This window comes from Haliotis cracherodii, unplaced genomic scaffold (genome assembly GCF_022045235.1).
Source record: "Haliotis cracherodii isolate W230 unplaced genomic scaffold, xgHalCrac1.p SCAF_16, whole genome shotgun sequence".
NCBI lineage: Eukaryota > Metazoa > Mollusca > Gastropoda > Lepetellida > Haliotidae > Haliotis > Haliotis cracherodii.
Window position 1 is genome coordinate 18,683,367 of NW_027266271.1, and position 24,620 is coordinate 18,707,986.

Genomic DNA, 24,620 nt, shown 5'->3' on the forward strand with positions numbered 1-24,620 from the left:
GAGCGAGCCTGACCACCCGATCTGGTTAGTTGCCTCCTACCACAAGCCTATTCATCTTTAGCCACCTTATAAACAACTTATTAGCCCTTCTTGTTTTGAAAAACAAATGCCAAATTTTGAAACAGAAAGTCACATGCCTGAATGGTTGGTTGGTTTGTTGTTTTATGCCGCACTTAGCAATATTCCAGCTATATGACGGCGGTTTGTAAGTAATCGAGGCTGGGCCAGACAATCCAGTGATTGATATCATGAGCCTTGTTCCACGCAATTGGGATCGATGACATGCATCAACCAAGTCAGTGAGCCTGACCACCCAATCCTGTTAGTCGCTTCTTACGACAAGCATAGTCACCTTTTACGGCAAGCATAGGTTGCTGAAGACCTAATCTACCCCGGATCTTCAAGGGTCACATGCCTTAAGGACAAAAGTCTTCTCGTAACTATATCATGGTTGGCTGCTCCCCCATTTTATTTTTCTGTAACATTCTTGTAACTCCCAAATATATGTTTTCCCATCTTCCTGAGTCAAGGGAGTTAACTGACTTAAAAGTCCAGTTTCCACCCTTGCCGAACTAGGCTGGTATTATGGAGTTCCATTTTGGCTGGACTAACGAGTCTATGCATTGTCCAATCAAAATCGCGCAACAAAATCAAAATCCGGTTCCTTTACTGTCATGCAGATTTCGGTTGATAGTAGGATTTGCAAAGCATGTGCACTGCTAGATCGTTGTCAACAGATATTTCTAAATCTTTACATGTTTTTAATGAAGGTGCTCATGTGATTTGATGCACTGCACAATATAAGACTCGTTTTATCACAAAATAGATCTTGACTATCGATCAGATGGTCTTGGCTGGGCGCCGCCATTTTGTTTAAAGCAAATGCAAGTAGTGGAATCTGATTGGTCCTTAGGAGAGGCAGAGAAGGGACATAACACTTTATAGCCACTGAGAGGCGCTATGATCGAGCCCAGGAATTCAAGCCTAGTTCGCCAAGTGTGGAAACTGGACTTTTAAGTCAGTTAACTCTCTTGCCTCAGGAAAATGATGTTTTCCATGACACACCCTCTATAATGAATATGACAACTCCCTAAATAATGTTCAAATGTACAACTTTTTATTCCTGGTGAACATTTGACTTGCCTTTGCAGGTGTTTGTGGCATGTCCCTGTATTCTTCACAATGTTAAAGGTTTGCAGTATTTGAATCAAGGGATTCCCTACTGTTTAAACCATGTTAACTTTTAATGTACGTGTTATGTCAAGCAATCCATTTTCATGATCAAATTTCAACACTGGAAGGAAACATTACTTTTATCTTGCTTTTTTAGTTTCCTTCCACCTCATAAAACATTTATGAGGTCATGGGAAATAAATAAAAGATAAAATAAAATAAATAAAAAATTAGATTCTAATGGCAGACAATGCAAATGACAAAAGGTCATTGGGACATAGATTCAAGTTAACAAAAAACACATCACTTTTTTCCAGGCAAGTTAACAATTCGACGAGGTTATGAGCATAAATATTAGTTTGAAACATAAACCATTACTGTCATCATGATCGCATTATATGACTGATGCAATGTATTGTAGATAAATGTAATCCATCATTGTTCCTTGGAACAAATAATCTTTCCTGTCTGAATTCTGAATACATGAAAGTTGTTGTCTTTGGGAATTTTATCCACCTATGTTTTCCAGTTAAAACATCAATCAAGGCCTATTTTTGGGGGGGTTGTTAACCAGCCTTAAACATTCACGCTGGTCTGTTAGCTTGAGATTTGGACAAGTAAATATCCAATTTTTGTAGTCCTCGTTAACTAGTAGGATTTGAAGGTTATTATTCTGAACCAGTTCTCAATGCTTCAGTTTTACTACAAATTGAAACTGAATAAAACTGGACTTGTGAAGATCCGGGGTAGAAAAGGTCTTCAGCAACCCATGCTTGTCGTAAAAAGTGACTATGCTTGTCTTAAGAGGCAACAAATGGAATCGGGTGGTCAGGCTCGCTGACTTGGTTGATGGTGTGGATTGATGCTCATTGTCAATCACTGGATTGTCTGGTCCAGGCTTGATTATTTACAGACTAACGAAATACAGCTGGAATATTGCTGAGTGTGGCATTAAACAAAAAACAAAACATTGTCTCCTGAAGCAGATTCTCAACTAGCTACAAACTTGGAGGACAAGTGGAATAAGGTTTAGATGAAACAAATTTCTAAGGCTCAAGATTATACTCGTTACTGTTTCAATACATACAATTATTAGAACAATGGGGGGGGGGGGGGGAGAAGGAAACATTATTCTCCAGGAAAAGCAAAAAGTCCAGATATACCTTTAACAGTTTTATTAATAAGACCTGAAGCCAAATTACATTTTTCGATCATTTCCTGGAACAATTGTAAATACAAATCCCCGCCCTCAGAGAACCACATAGTCAGTCTCATTTAGCATAAGAGTAAAACTTTACAGACTTATTCAAACTTTAAACATGTTAAACATTTAAACTTTCAAATTTAATGTTTGAAAACAAACAGGATGTTATGAAAGCAGTAGGACTGGGTGGGTAACTCAGGTACTTGGGTCAGATGAATCCTAAGGACCCGGGTACGCACAGGGCTACCCGGACCCATGGTTAGTCACGTGACATATTGTTTAATGACAATAAAAGTCAATGGTTATACTGCAAGTCACTATTGTTTGCATTGCTTTCTGACTATGCACCCATTCTTTCTGACCTTTAAGTCTGAATACTGATAATGCTTCAGTCAACTTCAGTGTATGCATGACTGGATCATTTTATACATTTATCTAAACAGTTTTTGCCTGGGCTCTGGTATAATAATTCCTAATCGGATGTTTGTATCAAAGTCTTTAGACCTACTGTGTGTACCTGGGTAGGGTTGGGTACTTGGGGGTTGGGAACCGGGATGGTAACGTTAGACTCGTCCCAGTCCTATATTGTGAGTGAGTTTGATTTTATGCCGCTTTAAGCAATATTCCAGCAATATCACGGTGGGGGAAACCATAAATGGGCTTCACACATTGTACCCATGTCGGGCATCGAACCCGGGTCTTCAGCGTGACGAGCGAATGCTTTAACCACTAGGCTACCCGACCGCCCCCAGTCCTATATAGTAGTAGTAGTATGTTGGCCTATGTACATAGCGTGCTCAGCATTGAAAGATTTGATTGGCTGGAAACAAACCAGTCTTTTTTATACAGCCTGAAGCAGGTTGTCTTGTCTGTATTGAAATCCATTCATTCTGTGAGCTATCATCCATAAACAATGGTCAGATTATTGGCTGCTTCCAAATGGGGTCATCGTCCTCACCTTAATACATCGAATGGCTGCTGTAGCAGGGAAGCTTCAGGACATGCATGGTCACTCTCTGTACATATAAGGTGATTCATTCTACAAAAGAAAAATAATTTCTTTAGTTCACATATACTGATAGTCTGTGTGACGAATCATAACAATAAAAGTGTGATTGTCATTTCTTTGGGGTTAGAAGTCTGTCAAAATGTATTGAATGCTGCTTTGATGGACTCTTCCGCAGACCCTGAACCATATTTTTATCCCTTCTGCCCAGTCCTGACTGTAATGCTATAGCCTGAATGAAGCAAGTCTAGATTTTCCACAGGTACTCCTTTCTCACTAGGGCTCCTTATCAAAATTATAAACAAGTAAAAGAGCACCCACAATTGGAGGCTGTGTGTTGCGAGACTATAGTCGTATGAACAAAATATTTTTTCTTTTAGTAATATGTGTTTACAGAGACTAACAATTCCAGTTGCATGTACACTGATTAAATCATCACACCATATTTCAATTGGTTAATGTTTGTAAAATCCATTTGTAGTCTTATGTCAATTTCAGATACAGAAACTTTTTCATATATTTTCAACCAAACTGATTTACTTTGAAGCGGTCCCCCAAATCATATTAGAATGGAAGAGCAAGTATTGCTTGATGCTGAGGTCAGCATAATTCCGCCAATATCATGGCAGCTTGTAAATAAAAAAATATGGATCAGACAAACCAGTCGCTGAAACATTTAAAATCACTCCAAGCTGTTGAGTTATGATGACAAGCAATATTGCTAAAAGCGGCGTAAAACCATACTCACTCACTCACTCCTCAGTGAGTGAGTTATAACGCCACTTTCAACAGTATTCTAGTTGCTTCACAGCCTGCCACCCTGACAGGGTAACGATGAAGGGATGCTGGACTTGAAACCAGTGAGAAAGGGAACAAAACTAACAAACCTAGACCACAGGTTGAATTTGGGGTTTGAACCAATGATCATAGTTTCCAGGGGCATCTTAGGACGCACGCACGTCATCCAATGGTGTCTTTATCTTTGAAGATTCCGCAACCCCTTCTTCTTCATTGGGTCACCTTGACCTGATTGCATATCGACCCAATTGACTTGATAAATGTCGTATGATCTGATACAGTCAGAAACTGTATCACGACATCGCGACACTTGTAAGCTATCTTCCACAACATGTACAATATGGGTCAGGTCAAATTTAATGACCAGCCACGATCTATCAAACTAGCCCATCACGTCCATTATGCCTAGTTTGATCAACCAAGCCTGAAGGGAAAAGTTCTTAAAAGAAAGTAAGAGATAGGCTAAGAGCCCTATCTGGCCCAATAGGGCTCTGGCCCACTTAACAAGTTGAATTTAACAGTTGTGGAAAACTTTGAAATATTGGTATGAAAGTTATCAGACATATTCATAAGGACCCTATTTGGCCCACTTAACAAGTTGAATTTAACAGTTGTGGAAAACTTTGAAATATTGGTATGAAAGTTATCAGACATATTCATAAGGACCCTATTTGGCCCACTTAACAAGTTGAATTTAACAGTTGTGGAAAACTTTGAAATATTGGTATGAAAGTTATCAGACATATTCATAAGGACCCTATTTGGCCCACTTAACAAGTTGAATTTAACAGTTGTGGAAAACTTTGAAATATTGGTATGAAAGTTATCAGACATATTCAAAAGGCTGACAACTAGTCTTTTCCATTTTTACTTCTGAAATTACCAAATACAGTACACTACATTCATCACGAACAAGCTTATAAAGATCTGCCAGATGTAACTAATGTATTGTTTGGTCCTGATCATTTGTTACATATATATGCTGTACATATGCTTGTAATGAACTACAGTTATAAGGAACTAAAATTAGTAGTCCCTTTGAGATCGTTATAATCGTAGTTTGTTGTAAATTTGTAGGACTAAACTGAGAGAAAAATTCCAATTTCATGAGATTGTGACCAACAGATAAATGTTTCAGCACATTTTGAACTGTTAAAACAATCAGCTGGGGCCAAAGATGTGCTCACATTTCAATACTAGAAGAAAAATACACTTCATGAAAACATTGAATATCTTCCCTTTTCACTCATTTCAGATTACCCATGCATTTAGTGGTTGAAACAAATTTTTATTCTGATTCACATAAACATAATTGATAACATTCTCATAGGTTTTCATTCTTTCTTGCTTTATCCAGAAAAGGACCCTTATCATACCTTGGCCTTTTCATAAACATGATTACTTCTGAGGTGACACTCACGGAAAGTATTCCTAGCAGATTGTAAATGCATGACATTTTACAGTACAAATAGATCCTGATAACCTGCAGTGACAATGACAACAGTTTTTTTTGTTTGCAGGTTAATGTTACGGTTGGCAATATTCCAGCTGTATACTATTTCGGGAAATAAGGGGGTCACGGATCGCCAAGTGATCTTAGGAGCTGCAATTCACTGTGCAGAGTTATGTCCCTTGGGCATGCCAGAAAGCTATGATTGTGGGTTCAAGTTTAAAAAATAATGTTTAATGACAATCCTTTTTTTTAAAGACTACACCAAACCATGATGAAAATATTGAAAAAATATCTATATAATAATAAAAATAATCACTTGTTTTTAAGTTATCTGCCCTTGGTCATTGGGCCTACGGCCTTGTGTTTTGGGCAGAATGTAGTACTTTACAGTCTACGTATACACATACAAAATTTCAACAAAATCAAGCCAGTGGTTATTTTGCTATCTCTGGTACATAAATCGGTGGAATCATAAATGATAAATAATAATAATAAATTGAACGTAGACAATACAGCTCTCTGCCTTTCAGGCTTGGAGCCCTGATAATATCTGCATTTCTAATGCGCCAGATTCCATTCACCAAGTGGGTACTCATAGTGCTACAATATTATTACCCTGGTCAATGGATCAGTGAGCACTCGATTTTCATTCTCATCTCCCTGGGGAGTATGCAACCCCAGCTGCCTGTGACGCACCAGAAGGTTAACAGCCACATTACCATCTCATCCTATATCAGTCATGACGTCACCGATCTGTGAGTGACATACTCATTCCTGGGTTCCGGTGTCTTTAGTTTTTAAAATGAAATAAATACAATTACCATGAATATACACCAGTGAAGATCTGGCTTAGGATACATCTTCAACAACCCATGCTTGCCATAAAAGGTAAGCAGGGTCAGGTGGTCAGAATCAGAGACTTGGTTGATGCATGTCACTGTAGAGAGAGTGAGTGAGTGAGTGAGTGTGTTAGGGAGTCTGGTTTTATGCTGCTTTTAGCAATATTCTAGCAATATTCCAGCAATATCACGTGGCAGGGGACACCAGAAATGGGCTTCACACATTATCATACCCATGTCACGAATTGAACCCGGGGTTTTGGCATGATGAGCGAACGCTTTAAGTACTTGGCTACCCGACGGCCCCCATGTCATTGTATACCAATTACATAGATCAATACTGATGTCAATCACTGGCTTATCTGATCCAGACTCAATCATTTACAGACCAGCGTAATATAGCTAGAATATTATCATGATTATATTGTAACAAAAAATGACCCAAAACATGAATATACATGACCATTTATGTCTTCCTTAAGATGAATTTGCACATATTTGACAGCAAAAAGTGCACAAAATATTTGAAAACAGATCTGGATTCCTGTTAGTTTTACGCCACCAAAGACGAAGTTTCGAAACCGGGAACATGCCAGAATCCAGTTAATGATTATCACGATGCTGTAACACAGTTAGTTGGGCTGTGAATAAGGTATATTTGAGATGTTGTGTATTAATTCTTTTGAGTAGTATATATAAACATTATTATTGTGTGGGTTGGTTTGTTGTTTAACACCGCACTCAGCAATATTCCAGTCATATGACAGCAGTCTGTAAATAATCAAGTCTGGACCGGACAATCCAGTGATTAATATCATGAGCTTCGATCCTCACAATTGGGATTGATGCTCATGCATCAACCAAGTCAGCAGGCCTGACCATCTGATCCCGTTACTCGCCTCTTACCACAATTTTTGGCAAGCATGGGTTGCTGAAGACCTATTCTACCCCGGATCTTCACGGGTCTTATTTGTGTGTGTGTTTCTTTGTGTGTTTGTTTGTTTGTTAAACACTTCACACAGCAATATTCCAGCAACATGAATATGACAAGGATGACAACAGACAGTATCTATCAAGTCTGGACCCGGCAATCCAGTGACTGATATTGTAAGCAACAATCCTCACCATCAAGGTATGACATGCATCAACCAAATCACCGGCCAGACCACCTGATCCATTAGTCGCCTCACCAATTCTAACCCTGAATCCCCACATGAATAAAATGATTAAGTTCATCACTCAATTCATTACAGTCAGTTAGTTAGCCAAAACCATACCTGATATCTCTGACAAAAGCAGACTCTTAATATTCTTCTCAAAAACCCCAAACAGATCCTACACAACCAGCTTACTTTGCCCAACAATCAAATCCAGACAACCTTGTACACGTCCAAAAGAAACTTACTTCCTTCCACAGTATATAATAGAACCTCAACATTCTTTTCAGTCGTGCTTGAGTAACGTTGATGTCTGGCCCAAGTCCATATTGAGCCTCAGTCTATGTGAACTCATCACTGCATTCAACAGGTTCTCCAACGTCATTGTGCAAGTCATCACAGGCAATTTTCCAACAGTTCCCCAGTTCAGCCTCACTGATCAACTACAATGGCTGTCTCAGGCTACTACACAATGCCCTGGTACGAGACAGCTTAATGTACCATATGAAGCTCAGACAAGCACCGATCTGGATACCTGGGGGACTTCTCAAACATATTTTGGACCTTAAAAAGAGAGCTTTGTGTAGTGCTGCTTCAACAGCTAATCAGTCGCATGACGCTGCTTGAAGGAGGCATGCTTGAAGCGACTTTGGTGAACACCATCAGCATAGGTATGGTGCTGACAAACCGAGAAACAATCTGGGACAATCTGGGATCAATGCTCCCCATCAAAGGTTTCTGGAACGAAACTCAATTTGCAGCACCTTAGATAACTGTGAGTAAATGAGTTTAATGGCTCTGTTGGCAATATTCCAGCCATATTATAGCATCTTAAAGAGGCAAGGGAAATAAATGACTGTAATAGTCCAGTTTCCACACTGGCCGAACTAGACTCAAATGTCATAGCTACCAGTGACCAATCAGATTCAACATCTTATATCACTTGCAATTGCTTCAAACAAGCAGTGAAGACGATCTGATCAACATCTATATCAACATCTATATTGTGATAGAACAGGTCTTCGCGAAGTGCATCAAATCACATGAGCACCTTGATTAAAAACATGAAAATATTTGGAAAATATCTGTTGATATGAAGACGATGGTACACATGCTTTGAAAATCCTGAAATTGACTAAAATCTGCATGGCAGGTTACGAACAGGATGTTGATTTCTTTACATGATTGCATTATGCATTGACTCCTTAGTCCAGCCGAAACATAACTCCATAATTCCAGCTGGGAAGATGCATCATGGTTGCATACACTAGAAAGTCTTCACACTTAGGACCATGATTGGAATCGAACCAGTGTTCGTACTGACTGACAAATGTTAAACCACGAAGCTGCTCCACCACTCTTGGGCTGTTAACAGATGGGGAACCATCTTCCTACCATCCTTGCTTTGAAGAACTTACCTGAAATTAGTCCCATTTCGTATACAAACACCTTAACCATTCTGCGTTCGGAATGGAGTTGGAATGACAGCATTCCCCATACATCAAAGGAATTTGGAACCATTTTCTTCCCATTCTTGCTGAGGAGACCATGGAATGTTCATTAACTTCCAAACTGGAACGACTATATTGGTACCTTCATGTCCAAGGTTTCCATGTTACTAGGCCAGAAATAAAGCAGAATAGTCCACTTATATTCAGCTGCCAGAAAAAAATATCAAAGTTATGCAGTCAATTTTGGCACATTCTGCAACCAAAATTTGATCATTCTGCACACAATTCTGCAAACTCTTAAGCTTAGTTCCATGAATTTCAGAGATCTTCACCTGTCTGACTTCACCTCAAAACAATATAAATATACGTTTACACATGTAAGACCAACTTTTGACTCACACATTAAAATTCTGCAGAGTATTTGACAAATTCTCTGGCAGACAAAAGCAAATTTCTGCACGAGTTCTGCACTAAATGTGATTTTATGGAAGATAAGTACATTTCTGCACCGAGCTGGCATTTCTGCAAACTATACTACGATCAGGGAATCGCAGAAGACAAAACAAAAAACTAAATTGAAATCTTCTTTGATACACGTACCATGTCTGATCTGATTTCAACACACAAACAAAGTTTGAAAAATGTAGGGGCTACAAGACAACCCCCAGCCTGAGCATGGACCAGGAATGTCCTAGAAGTGTTCCCTTTCCTATACTTAACACATGACAGCACTCCTACAAAAGGAACATTTCTTTGGGGCCCATCACGCTCTACTAGGTCTGTTTGTATCTGGGATGACATGCCAGTCCTTTCAGTGAGATAAACACATGGATTGAGTTAACAATCAACTCTGTATGGTTGACGAAATCTTCAGAAAATGGTTTAGTAATTATCAAAGATTATGAATTGATAGCTCTCCAGAAGGATTTGTCAATAAAAACATTAACTGTCTACAGCTCCACTTACTTTTTCGTAACCATTGATATTTTATATACCGGTATGTGAGTTTCTATTTCTTGCTCATACATGTAGTTGCACTTATGTTATTCGATACTGGTTTCACCAGGAATCGTACTCAGTGGTCATACTCACATATCTCCAGACGGAAAAATAACACTTCGATATTTTGAATAGTAACCTGATAATTGATTGGGTGATTAGCTTGAGCATGAGGAATAAATGTTCAAATCTAACCCTAGAAATTCAACCTACCGGTATCTAAGATTACCTTCAACTTAAATAGAATTTCTTTTTAGAAGTATTTATTCAGGTTATGAAATTGTCGTCCAAATATAGTAGTGCGGCCATTGAAATCAGTGAAAGGATCTTGTTACTTCAGCATGTTGTGAGTGAGTGAGTGAGTGAGTGAGTGAGTGTTTTCCAGCTCTGGCAAGTATTTCAGTCAAATTAAGGCATGTCAGTTTGATGTGATAGTAAAGTTTTAGATACTTACCAGTTTCATGAAACCCATGAACACTGATATGGAGCTGACAACCCAGAAATACAACCACGGCGTGTCTGGGATTCAAACCCGCAATTCAGGTTTCAGGAACACCTAAGGAATTTAACTCTGTACAGCTAATTGTTGCGACTTAGACGACTGTGCCGGCTAAGCCCCTGACAAATATATGCATGATATGGTCAGCAATATTCCAGGTATATGACAGCGTTCTGTAAATAATCGAGTCGGGTCCAGACAATCCAGTGATTGACATCATGAGCCTTGATCCACACAATTGGGATACGATGACATGCATCAACCATGTCAGCGAGTCTGACCACCCGATTGGGTAAGTCGTCTCTTACAACACACAGTCGCCTTTTACGGCAAGCACGGTTTGCTGAAGACATATTCATACCTGGATCTTCCCAGGTCGACCAACACATGGCGTAAAATGGACACTATCAGTATCCTGTGAACAGCACTTGTTCAAATTTGCTTGTCCCATCCATTTTTTGAAGGATATGATAATATACACTCAACCATAAAAGCCACTGTGAACATACAGGTGCTGTTGTCAGTCAAATTGAAGTCATTTCATCCAAGCCATTATAGTAGTTGTAACTATATTAACATGAATTTGGAAATTTTTAATTCTCGTTTATAATTTGGGGCCGAATACCATGAATAGCGGCCCGAGTAGGTCCAGATAAATCCTTGATGAGACATAAGCCTTTGCTGATTGTCTAGGTTAAACTGTATCTAAGGTTATCTGACTGGCTAACATAAAGTGTGTGGAAAGCTGTTAGAATACATTGTTTGTCTGGTTAAGAAGAAGAGGTGAAATGGGGTTTAACGTCGTGTCTAAGATTATTGCACTTATATAGCAATGTGCATGCATGTGTGTGTGTGGCTGCTTGTACTAGTCCGGACTGATGCCGATTTATAGTGCTGGCCCACTGAGATACCATGCCGCAGTTTAACATGAATACCCCACTCAGACACAGTATACTGACTCCGAGCCGACCAGTCCTTGTTTTAGCCCTTTAATGCCGAGCGCCAGACAGGGTTAAGAAGAAGACGAAAATGTATTGTTCATATACACCCACAGGGAGCAGAGAACAAAATATGAACATGACTCGTTAAAATGAAAAGTTATAAACATTGACATACACAATGGAATACAAATATTGCTTTGTTTAGGTCTAGAGAGGAGATGCAGATTTTCTTTGCATGAACATTTTATAAATGAAATAGAAGATATTTTTTGCAAAAGACAGGTGGATTTAGTAGTTTTTTCAGTGATATTGGGTGCACAGCTAAGGCGGGTGATGAATTTAGTTCCAGTCTCAGGTTATGAAATTAAAAGACAATGATAGTGTTGCTTGCTTATATTCCAGAAAAATGTTAATAACTGTGTCTGGATCAGACAATCCAGTGATGACATTATGATCAACTATCCATGTCATCCGTGTACAATGACACACAAACAACCAGCAGACTTGGTCGCCTCTTCCACAAGCTTAGGTTGCTGTGGACCTGTACAATCCGTAAACCCCTCAGGATTACATTTCAGCATTAAGAGAGGGTATTTAAGCTCCGATGTTCATACAGTTTGGCCCTCACTCTATGAAGGTTCATGCTCCATGAACTCATACAAAGTGAAAGCCAATTCTTAAAATGGTTGTATCACTATTTTGTTCCTCAAAGGATCTAGATCGATACGCAATATTTAGTACGCGAGACTCCATCTTTACACTGACAGCCAAACAACAACCAGCTGTATCGCAGGATAAAGTAGTTCTTCAAAACGAGAGGTGACATGAACGTATGTGACTTGCTCAACATGCTCTACAGGAACAACTTTTGTAGTTTCTTTACAACAAATGTATTCAAATAATATCCTCATAAGATTAGAAATGTCTGATAAGAACTACCTCAGTAAGTCAGTCACAATAACAGCGTCATAATACATTTACATCAAGTACAAGACGTCAAAATGGCCGACACGGTTTATTGTTTCGGGAGAGATTTTGGAAGTTGTTAATGAACCTGTGGCGGTTACATGTTCTAGTCATCATTGAACAACTGGTCGAACATTGAAAGGCGATTAAAGATGTGTTAATTCATAGATTGCTGTAGACTGTCACTGTCAGCCTAAACACGAATCGGGTCGACACTTCAATAGTGTGGATGTGCATTTCTTCGTTTTGTTCACTAAGTTTCGGTTGTAGCGAGGATATTCGTAAACGATCATCCAGTCAAACTCTTTGACGTTGCCCAATGTATACTGAAACGCTGATTAGATTAAAGGGTGTAAATGATCAGAAAGAACACTTCTGTATGTATTCGTGCGAGGGAATTCCCAGGGGCTTCCCCAGGAATTTTGAAGTAGTCCGTCAGTGTTTACGCCATATCAAGAACATGTTATCGTGAAAAATGTATGAACATCAAATCCATACACTTATGAACATCAATTTCACGGTCACGTTACCGATCTCTCGTTCAATGGAAATGTTGTATATCGTGTAAACTTCAAATTAAAAAATTATTCAGACATGTTCCTTAAACACTTAAAGAATATCACAGAGACGTATTGTTGATATATGGTTGTCATCACTTGCATTATATGAAAATCCCATCTTGTGCTATGATTTGACATCTGATATCTCTGTCAGATAAACATTTGGCAAACAATGATCGTCCAATGAAAATGAAAGGTGCATGTTTTTTCACCTTGGCTTCATTGCAAAACTGGTAACTTGGACATCATTCACGTCATTAACTGAAAGACGAGTCTGAAACGACTGGGTGTTAGATATCCACAACATCTGCACTGTCATTGTTGTTCTCCATTTGGAACTGCCCATTTTGATTCAACTTTGAGAAATAGATTCAGACATGTTGCTCAGAAAGTATTTCAATCCACCAAAGTCATTGATTGATTTGAAAGTTCATCATAGGTGACCTATGGTGGGCCATCTTACCAAGGCAAGGGAGTTAACGTAAAAATCCAGTTTCAACCATTGCCGAACATGGCTGGAACTTAGTGGCACAATTGTCATGCCACTGGTGGAAATTAACATGATTAAGAGTTACAGTAAAACCTTGTTGTGTCGAACATGGATGTGTCAAATTCCAGGTAGTCTCGAACTCACTTTCTGTTCCCTGCAAATTCCTTCCATATTTATCATCATTAATTCTCGGATCAGTCAAACTGGATGTGTCGAATTCTCGGTTGTCTCGAACACATTTGGGAGTCCAAAGCATCCATATTGTCCAACCATTATGGTTGGTTTTCGGTAATTCTGTTTGTTGGTTGTCTCATGATGTCAATCACTGGATAGTCTGGTCCAGACTCAATTATTTACAGACCGCCGTCATATTGCTGAAATATTGCTGAGTGCGGCGACAAACAAACAAACAAACAAACACAAACCAGATGTCAGACTCATTAGTCCAGCCAAATATAACGCCATAATTCTAGCGTAACTTGGAAAGATTGAAAACTGGACTTTCTATAGTCAGCTAGCTCCCTTGCCTCATGGAGACAATGGCGAGCTTGACATATTCGGACGAAAATATCTGATTTTAAAGCGATGACTTATTAGACATTTACCATCTAGAAAAAATCATGTGCATGGATATCTGAAAATCTCAAGTGCTGAAAATCTCAAGTAACTCATGTTTTTTGCCATCAATCATTAATTACATAATATGATAAACATGACAAATTTCGCTGACATTTTGTTTTCATTGGTTGTCTAGTGATCAAATCCATACATGCAGATTTATAAGCTCATATAATGTTTCACTGGGATCGAAATAGCAGCCGTGGTGTATGTAACCTAGTGAGTGAGCCACTAGACTTAAGAGGAACTGATAAACCCCAATGCTCTGAGGAATTTCCTTTTCAAATGCCTGTACGCCAATATGAAATTGCTGATAAATGTTGTTTCTGATTTTTCCTCCGGCTTTTAAGACAGATAAAACACTGTCCCTCCTCAGGTTTGGTTAAAAATATACACACAGAGGCCCCTCTCCCTCATGTTTGCATTTCAAATTCGAACCAAACCCTCGGGAGCCTGTTTTCTCATAATCCTACTTCCGCTTTTGCCTGAAGCATTGTGGGTATCTTGTATATCTTTTTAACCTTGTAAGAGGTGAGTGAGACCTGCTAAGACAGAGGTTTCACATTTCACATGAAAATTCCACGATGTGAATCAAACCTGCAACCCCGCATAACCCGTTTCGTATAGAACCCACTGAGCCACTGCAAGGGTGTTCAGTCTTACATGCCAGGACTTCAGTTGCATGCATGCTGCACACAGTCTTTCTCTTGCCCGCTCTCTTTGAATTCACCTTACACAGCGACTGCTGCATTGTTTCACTATAAGGTATCCCAATGTTTTCTTATTCTTGTATTTATATTGTCCACAACTTAAAACAAGATGGTGTTAAAAGATCGAGCTCGGGAAAAGCACTCTGTATTTGGCCCTTGTGCCCCCACTTGAGGTTTTACTTTTTTTACCCAAACCTAAGAGTTGTGTTTTAACAATAACATCATACATAATGAAACAAGCACGTCAGAATTGTTACTACCACTCTTGAGAATTACAGATCCATCCAGTGATCAATATCGAACCAGGACTGTGACATACCTTGAAGAACGATCCAGGTGTGATGCGCCATGCATGTTTGTTGTGCTTCACATGAGACAGGAACTTATCACAATATTCCAACGGAATCATTTTTAAAGCAGATGTTCAATAAGAACGGAAGTCTGATTTGGTTGCCATGGTATCTAAATGTCATAACAGCTTTCTCTTTCTATTATCACCTTTCTCAGATCTGTTCTGAAGATTGGCAGTAAAGGAGTGTTGTTCGATGTTCACATTTTAAAATAAAACCCTTGAGAAGGCGTCAGTGTTCAATAGGTCACACAAACTGTACCAACACAAAACCCTTCCTTGAGAAGGTATCAGTGTTCAATACATCAAATTAACTGTACCCACACCAAACCCTCCCCTAAGAAGATGTCAGTGTTCAATACATCACCTACACTGTACCCACACCAAACCCTCCCTTGAGAAGATGTCAGTGTTCAATACATCACCTACACTGTAACCACACCTAACCCTCCCTTGAGAAGATGTCAGTGTTCAATACATCACCTACACTGTAACCACATCAAACCCTCCCTTGAGAAGACGTCAGTGTTCAATACATCACCTACACAGTACCCACACCAAACCCTCCCTTGAGAGGATGTCAATGTTCAATACATCACCTACACTGTAACCACACCAAACCCTCCCTTGAGAAGACGTCAGTGTTCAATACATCACCTACACTGTACCCACACCAAACCCTCCCTTGAGAGGATGTCAGTGTTCAATACATCACCTACACTGTAACCACACCAAACCCTCCCTTGAGAAGACGTCAGTGTTCAATACATCACCTACACTGTAACCACACCAAACCCTCCCTTGAGAAGACGTCAGTGTTCAATACATCACCTACACTGTAACCACACCAAACCCTCCCTTGAGAAGACGTCAGTGTTCAATACATCACCTACACTGTAACCACACCAAACCCTCCCTTAAGAAGACGTCAGTGTTCAATAAATCACCTACACTGTACCCACACCAAACCCTCCCTTGAGAAGATGTCAGTGTTCAATACATCACCTACACTGTACCCACACCAAACCCTCCCTTGAGAAGACGTCAGTGTTCAATACATCACCTACACTGTACCCACACCAAACCCTCCCTTGAGAGGATGTCAGTGTTCAATACATCACCTACACTGTAACCACACCAAACCCTCCCTTGGGAAGACGTCAGTGTTCAATACATCACATATACTGTACCCACACCAAACCCTCCCTTGAGAAGACGTCAGTGTTCAATACAGAACATATACTGTACTAACACAAACCCTCCCTTGAGTGAGTGAGTGAGTTTGGTTTTACGCCGCTTTTAGCAATATTCCAGCAATGTCATGACGGGGGACACCAAAAATGGTTTTCACACATTGTACCAATGTCAGGAATCGAACCCGGGTCTTAGGCATGACGAACAGATGCTTTAACCACTAGGCTACCCCTCCCTCCCTTGAGAAGTTTGTAACAACTATTAGAAGGAAGGAGCGGTAATTGAAAATCTTTTAGATGAAGCAAACAGTTTTGTCACAAATTTCTGAAGGAAATTGTTACCATCTGAAGCAAACCTTAATGTCCTGTTAGTCATAATGGCAATATCACCTCAAGAGGCCATCCTTTTCATAGTGCAGGAAATGATCATTTGGATTTTCTCAAACATGTTTCAAAATCTCTTAAGTTGCTAAAAGGAAAAACATGATGAAGACTTCATTAGATGGCAGCTTAATATTTGCTAACTGCCATTCAACAAATGGCTAATGTTGTCTTCAAAACACAACATGAAAGAACAAGTCCAAACATCTCCTCTCTCTGCTCATATTAATGCTTGTCGGTAAGCATGTTTTAGGGATCCCTTGCCCATGTTGTCATGACCGTAAAGTAAATTGTTAGAACTCCAAGACGAGCGAATTTATCATAATAGAAGAGAAAATAATACCCTGGATTATTGAGGATTTCTCCATGAACTGATGAAGTATAAACAAGATTTCTGAGAATAATTCTCAAATAGAAGATACCGTATTCGACGTAATAAGCACCCCACTCTAATAAGTGCCCACGGCAAAATTTGCTAATATATTGGCTAGCGAACAATCCCAATTAGCAGTCCTTCTGCGTTATATGCACCCTTAATTATGGGCAATTAAATTCTGGAAAAATGTATCTGTCGTATATAAACATTTCAGGCTGTCAGCATAAACCACAAAATTTATATTTCAAGTAATTCAACTCTGTTTTTATTACCCAAATAATATTCTAATAAGAGTCCTCTATCTCAAATTTTGAGAACGCCCTGGGCTCTTATTTTGTCGAATACGGTACTGTTTTCAATGTAGGGTGATTTCAAAGATGTACAAGTCTTGAATGACAGGGATATTGTGCAGTAAAGCCCTGTTCGTCGTGTTTTCCGCTTGAAATATAGTGCCACACTCGATGAAAATAATGTATGAACCACAACTAATATTGTTTAATGAAGTACGACAAATATTCATATTGACAAATGGGCAGGTTTGCGAAAGAAGTTAAATAGTTTCTTGGTAATCAGCACAATCATGTCTGATGTATATTTGACACAGCTGGCAGACCGATCAGAATGCAGCCTTTCAAAATGTAATGGTAGAATTTCTCACAGACCTCATTAGAATTGAACATGTCCTTGCAAAAGAACAATATCATAATATTAAACCACAATACAGTGAATTACGCTTATAACGAACATGCTTATAACGAACTAAAATTAGCAGTCCCTTTAGTCCTGTCCATTTGCTGTATATATGTTTATAACGAACTACGGTAAAAACAAACTAAAATTGTGCATCAGTGCATGCAGGCAAGCTGGGCATGACCAAGAAACGCTATTCATCAACAGTGGTTTGTTTGTTTGTTGTTTAACATGCATCAACCAAGTCAGCAAGCCTGACCACGCAACCCATGCTTGCTGTAAAAGGCGACTGTGCTTGTCGTAAGAGGTGACTAACGGGATCGGGTGGTCAGGCTCGCAAACATGGTTATGCATGTCATCGTATCCCAATTGCGTGATCGATGCACATGATGTCAATCACTGGATTGTCTGGTCCAGACTCGATTATTCACAGACCGCCGTCATATAGCTGGAAAATTGTTGAGTGCAGCGTTAAACAACAAACAAACAAACAAAACATCATTCGAAAAAGAGATGAGTGACCATCAACAGTTGTGAGATTTAACTGATAACTGTGTAGACTTTCCCATTTTTAAGGCTTGTCACAAAGGGTAAAAAAATGAACCCAATTAAAAAAATTAAGGCAATGATAATTGAAGAAAAGTTACTTAAGAACACTTCAAGTTCCAGAAATAATGTTATGCCCATTGGGCATGTTGAATGGGTGATCATATATTTTGTGCTCTTACAATACGATCTGTATATACATCCCCAGGCAGTGTCTCAAAATATACACTGACGTCCTGTTTACTCACACATTCGGTTGCCATGTAAACAAGACGAGAAAGTGTTAACTGAATCACAAAATACATGTCATACGTCATATCCATATTTTAAGAAGTTGTCACGAAAACAGCTAAAAGTATTCATGTAGCCTATGGTAACAAATGAATGGGATTCGTCCATGCATTTGTTTTCAATGTTACCATGGTTACTTGAGTGAATGAGTTTTCACGCGGCTTTTAACAATATTCCAGCAATATCACAACGGAGAACACAAAAAATGGGGGAATCGAACGCGGGTCTTCAGCGTGACAAGCAAACACTTTAACCACAAGACTACCTCACTGCCCTCAAACAACTTTTGAGCAAGAGTGGTATGGCGCTCTTTGAATTCTTCGTAGAAAGATTTGTTCTTCAAAAATTACAAAATATAAACATCAAAGGCAGGAGCTTATGGAATATCGCTCGACATAAAGGGAAAGTTGACTTTTGGAAAGTTGAAGTCATCCCTCTTGTCATACACTTGTGGAGGGTGTTTCGTCACTAGATCTTTATGCATAGATCGAAAATATGAAACACAAGGCGGTCTCGCTGGTCTCCTTTATTTCTAACTCAGGCGGGTGAATCAGTGGAACGTAATTGGTTATATGATCGTTATTGTACGATATAAGATGGACATACCTGAAGCTCAAGTTAAACTTCTTGGCCAAATGGCCTTGTTTTGACCTCGACTAACAAATGCAAGCGGCTAATTCCAGAAATATGTGAGCATATGACTTTTGATGCCTTACTTTCCATGCTCCTGCATACCTGTATTAAAGTCAACAATCGTAGGAAAGGATTTTTTAATAAATATAGCTGAAGAAAGATAAAGCTGACCTGTTTATTATGAGTGTGCACTGTACGGGTATTTATTTTATCACATTGGGCATATATTTTCACAACGGGGGAGGAATTGAGATGAGAAAACTTGTTTTTATTTCACGTTGGAAAGAAAATTCAGGGCGGGCGGGATATGGGTAATACAGAAATATATTCGGACGGCCTTGGGATGGTGGATCATTTGAACTGTTTGAAAACATTGATGACATTGTGACAAGACGAGACAGAAACATTGACCAGCTCTGCCTTTGAACCAATGCTCAAAGCAAAATCACAGATTTCCTGTCAACAAGTCGATTTTTTGTGTCTGTATTTCAATGAAACTTAGTCAATAATATATCTATAACTTATATTTACTTATATATTTTATGTCATTTATGACATGAATAAACATAGCATACACACACAGTGCACATTTTTGTTATTTATCGAGAAACATAATGTAGTCACGTGACTTGATGCAAGATGTCCGACTGTCAAAATGCTTGTAACGAACTATGGACGTGATGAATTAAAATAAGGGGTCCCTTTGAGTTTGTAGCGGAGTGTTGATATATTGACATCAAAAGACGTGGGTGAGATTCTATTTATCATCCAAAATCATTCTTCCGACTTTTTCAGTTTGTAAACAGTAATAGCCAGTGTCTTGAAGAGTACAACATGCTTCAGAAAGATTAGTGTTTGTTTGTTTGTTGATTAACACCGCACTCAGCAATACTCCAACTTTATGACGGCGGTCTGTAAATAATCGAGTCTGAACCAGACAATCCAGTGATTTACATCATGAGCATCGATCTACACAAATGCAATACGATGAAATGCATCAAACCATGTTGGTGAGACAAACCTCCGATCCTGTTAATCACCCCTTTCAACAAGCATAGTCGCCTTTTACAGCAAGAATTCTACCCTGGATCTTCACAGGTCAGTGTGAGATTAGTGATGTCATTTGATTGTGATGATGTCAAAGCTTTGTAGTGCAATTTCATTGTAGCGATTTATCTTCAAGTTCAAGGCTTGGGTGATAAAACGTTTAATTATTTATTCTAATTAAGCTGTGAAAATATTATCTTTCATAGATGTTTTAACTAACAATCATATAAAGATTCAAGTGGCAAAAAATATAAAAATTGTTGTCTAGGTTGATTTGACAGTTAATGTTTACAAATCATTCTTGAAATAATATCGGAGTGAAGGAGTTGGGTTTAATGTCGCTTTGAACAGTATTCTAGTTATCATGGCGTGCGACCAGGTCTCGAATATTTACTAATTTGGTGAAACCCACAAAGGAGTATGGGTATGGTGCAGACAAACATCGAAACATAATCGGGGCAGCCCGGGATTTAGAACCACAATTATACTAGGTATTTGGCGTGCCCAAAGGATGCAACTCCGATAAGTAATTGTGTGTGTGGCTGCTTGTACTCGTCTGCACTAATGCCGATTTTATAGTGCTAGCCTTCTGAGATACCACTGAGTTTTGACATGAATACCACACTCAGACACAGTATACAGACTCCAAGCCCACCAGTCCTTGTTTTTGCCCAATAATGAGCCAGGCAGGGTAGCAGCAAGTACCCCCTTTTAATGTCTTTTGGTATGACGTGACTGGGGATTGAACGTCGGACCTTCGGTTCCCCAGGAGGACGCTCTACCACTAGACCACGGAGGCAGCCCCACACCTTAAGGCGACATGTTTTAAATCAACTGAATGGGACGACCCAACTGACAAATTAATAATGAAGAGTGAAAGAATTCACTGATGCCCTGGGATCATCATCACTTAAAACCCAGCAATAATATATACCCAACATGCTATGGTACACTATATATTATCGCTTATTATCATTTTTTATTTGTAGTAAAATTGATTATTGATAATTTATTTATTTATTAGCCATTCATTTATTTACAAGACGTAAATACTGAATTTGGAAAAGAACTGCATTAATTGTGTACCTATTGTAAACATGATCTTTGTCATGTGTATTTATCCAATCAATCAGACCTCATAACTCTTACCTGTTCGTATTATTATGATGATTTGATTATGGTTATTATACATGTCATCTTGTTTCATTTATCTTTTTCATGATGTCAATCACTGGATTGTCTGGACCAGACTTGATTATTTACAGACCGCCGTCATATAGCTGGAATATTGCTGAGTGCAGCGTTAAACAAACAAACAATAAAAAGAAAGGTTATACAAAATTAATAACAGGTCTTATCCATTACAACAAAATGATTAGATCAGTGATAAAACCCCAGCACTACAAAAACGAACAAGAGTCAAATCTGTCTTTCCATATACAAGAGTAGTTTTTTAGCTACAGAGACAATACTATGGAATTGGGATTCAGAACTTTGCATTTCTATGTCATTCAAAATCATACTTGTTGCCATGGAAACTGATATACATAAATTCTAAAAATCCCTTAACAGCAAAAGGCATCAGTTGATAACCTGGTCTTTGTGTGTGCACAGTTTCAAGAAAGAATACCTTTTTGTTTTAGATATAAGGTCCAGACAAACACACCACTATGAACAGAGTCAAAGTCGAACTTGTTGCCATGGAAACAGGAAAAAATATTTTTGGTTAAAATTCCTAAATAGCAAAATGCACCACTTCAGCCCTTGGTTAATACATGTACCAAGTTTGGATGAAAATTCTCTCACAGTTTTCCAGCTGTGCTACAGAAATGACACCTACCCCCACCCTTTTGAGACTAAGTCCCAATTGTTTCAAAAGAAATCAAGAATTAAATATAAAAAAATTCAAAATTACAAAATAGCAAAAGGCACCACTTCAGCATGTGACTGATACATTTTTCATGTTTCGATCAAATATACTGAATGGTTTTCAAATTCTGCCCTGGAAACGAACCCCATCCAAATTCTGCCCAGGAATTAACCCCATTCCCAATGGAATCTATGTCCAACTTCTTTCCATAAAAATTTAAAAAAAATAAAAATTCGAAAAATCACAAAATATCAAAAGGCACCACTCCAGTGTGTGACTGACAGATTTGCCAAGTTTAGATCAAATACACTGAATGGTTTTCGAGTTCTGCCCCAGAAAAGGAAATGATAACGTACGGACAGAAGGACGGACAGACAGACAGCCTGGCTGATCACTATATCCCCCTCTGTATTATATGCCAAGGGGAAAAAAAGACTGCAAACATGTCCAGGAAAGGCCCCCTCGTACACACACGTACAAACCTACTTGTCAAGACGCACTCTGGTTGTTGGCCTTGTTACATGCAATGAATACACAATTCTGTATCGTGTTTGATATGACCTTGACCTTGACCTTACACCGAATTGACATTCTGAGAGATGAGGCACATATTTATTATAATAGCATTCAGCACCTACATGTCGTGTAAACTTTACGACAGCCTACATTGGACTGAACTCCATGAGCTATCACTGTGCGACAACAATGGAATAAAAATCAACAACAATTGATATAAATAGGACAAGATGGAAAAATAAAAATATGCCTAAAGGAAAATCAGTGAACTTATCAAATTATCATAAACATAAACTCACAAATGGAATTTCATCTGAATTGTTGAAATTTAAATTTGATCGAAATTTAAACAAGTGATGAATACAATGTTATATAGATTGTAAAAGGTAAACTTTATAGTGAACAGTAAAATGAAGTTTAGTACAGTAACCTAAACAAACAACTCACAGAATAAACAGTAACAACAAATAGTCCATCAAATGGGATAATGGCCACATTCGTTGAACATCACAATTCCACCAATTGAATTATTATTAACTCTAATTTGTTATTCTAATAAATAAAATCCTTAAATTTTGTACAAAGATATGACACAATTTCACATGCTTCATTTTATATAAAAACACTGTAAACATAGAAATGTGAATAAATCTGTACCCGCCTTGTCCAAACAAACTACAAAGCAGATTCAAGTTTGGAAAATGGGGGGAAATTTGACCACTCATTTGTTCACGCCTTTAGATTAAAGTCAAATTTCTCAAAAGAAACAACATCAATAGACGGTCGACCAACACAAAACCCAAACACGGCCACATTTGGAGCCTGAAAAGTGCCGAAATTATCGAGTAGTATAAAATGCCCAATCAACCAATTGATACCCAACTTCCTGCTTTGAACCAGGTTCCAATCACCCCCCTGTATTGGGTGATTCCATGTTGCGTAATCCAGTATTCACCTCCTAGCTGTGCGATAAAAGTGTCTCGGTGATTATATTCTTCTGATAAAAAAGAATACTGGTCGTGAGTCTCGTGACGTCAATGTGTTACAGACAATCCGCAACATTAGTGATGCAGAAATCAGCTTGCGGCGATAAAATTGCATACTGGAGAACAAGCTTCACCTACATGACGCACAATAGTATACTAAAATCCCCCGACAAATATCTCGGCAAATACTGCCATAACCTTTCGCAAAATAGTTCTCCGAAGATGTGAATATTCGTTATTTCAGTCCACTCGGGTTACAAGTTATGTACACCATATTGTATAACATGTCTGGTGATCTAGGGTGAACCGGAGATCTAGGCCTCGGACGTGTCTGCTTCGAGCCAGAATTTACCCCACCTCGTGCAAACCTCGCGAATTGGGTCTGCGGGTTCACGAGACATCTCGCGCCGTAAATCTGCTTCGGGGTTTCTTACCTGTAATGGCGATTATTGGCGACGAGACACGTCGTGGTGTCATCCACTGTGATTGTAAGGACAGCGTTAATTATCCAGATATATCCAGTGGATGATGGGCCCTGGTCAGGATGACACACATTCTCTACATGATTTAGACCGACTTCCATTCAAACATGCACCATGGCTTCCTAGCTATTATTTGGACCAGTCCACTTTTCACGACAGGTATGACAGGTTGTTATAATAGTTGACATGCCGACGCCTCCGCAAACGCGTTGAAATACACATCTGTTGATGTGAAATCGATTGCAGGGGGTTGTATTAAGCAACCGCGCAGCTTTAATACACATTCTATGCCATTGTTAGGGCTGATTCTATGGACTGTGCGTAGAAGATAATAGGTATTCTAGCCAAATAAGAGTGCAAATGGGTCGCGATTGTTGACCTAATTTGTAAACTCGT

The 24,620-nt window shown here is 38.9% G+C and overlaps 1 protein-coding gene across 2 annotated transcripts in view; it reads right to left on the bottom strand.

Moving 5' to 3' along the window:
• Window positions 1-24,335, bottom strand: part of LOC139463910 (uncharacterized) — a 32,140-nt gene extending 7,805 nt beyond the window's left edge. Inside the window, exons 1-2 of one of the 2 annotated variants that reach the window (XM_071245330.1) lie at window positions 24,177-24,335; window positions 3,336-3,416 (exon numbers count right to left, since the gene is read on the bottom strand). The gene's annotated coding sequence lies outside the window, so the exon portion shown is untranslated. The remainder of the gene's footprint in view (window positions 1-3,335; window positions 3,417-24,176) is intronic. The other variant, XM_071245331.1, reaches the window with a different exon arrangement.
• Between the last annotated feature and the right edge of the window lie 285 nt (window positions 24,336-24,620).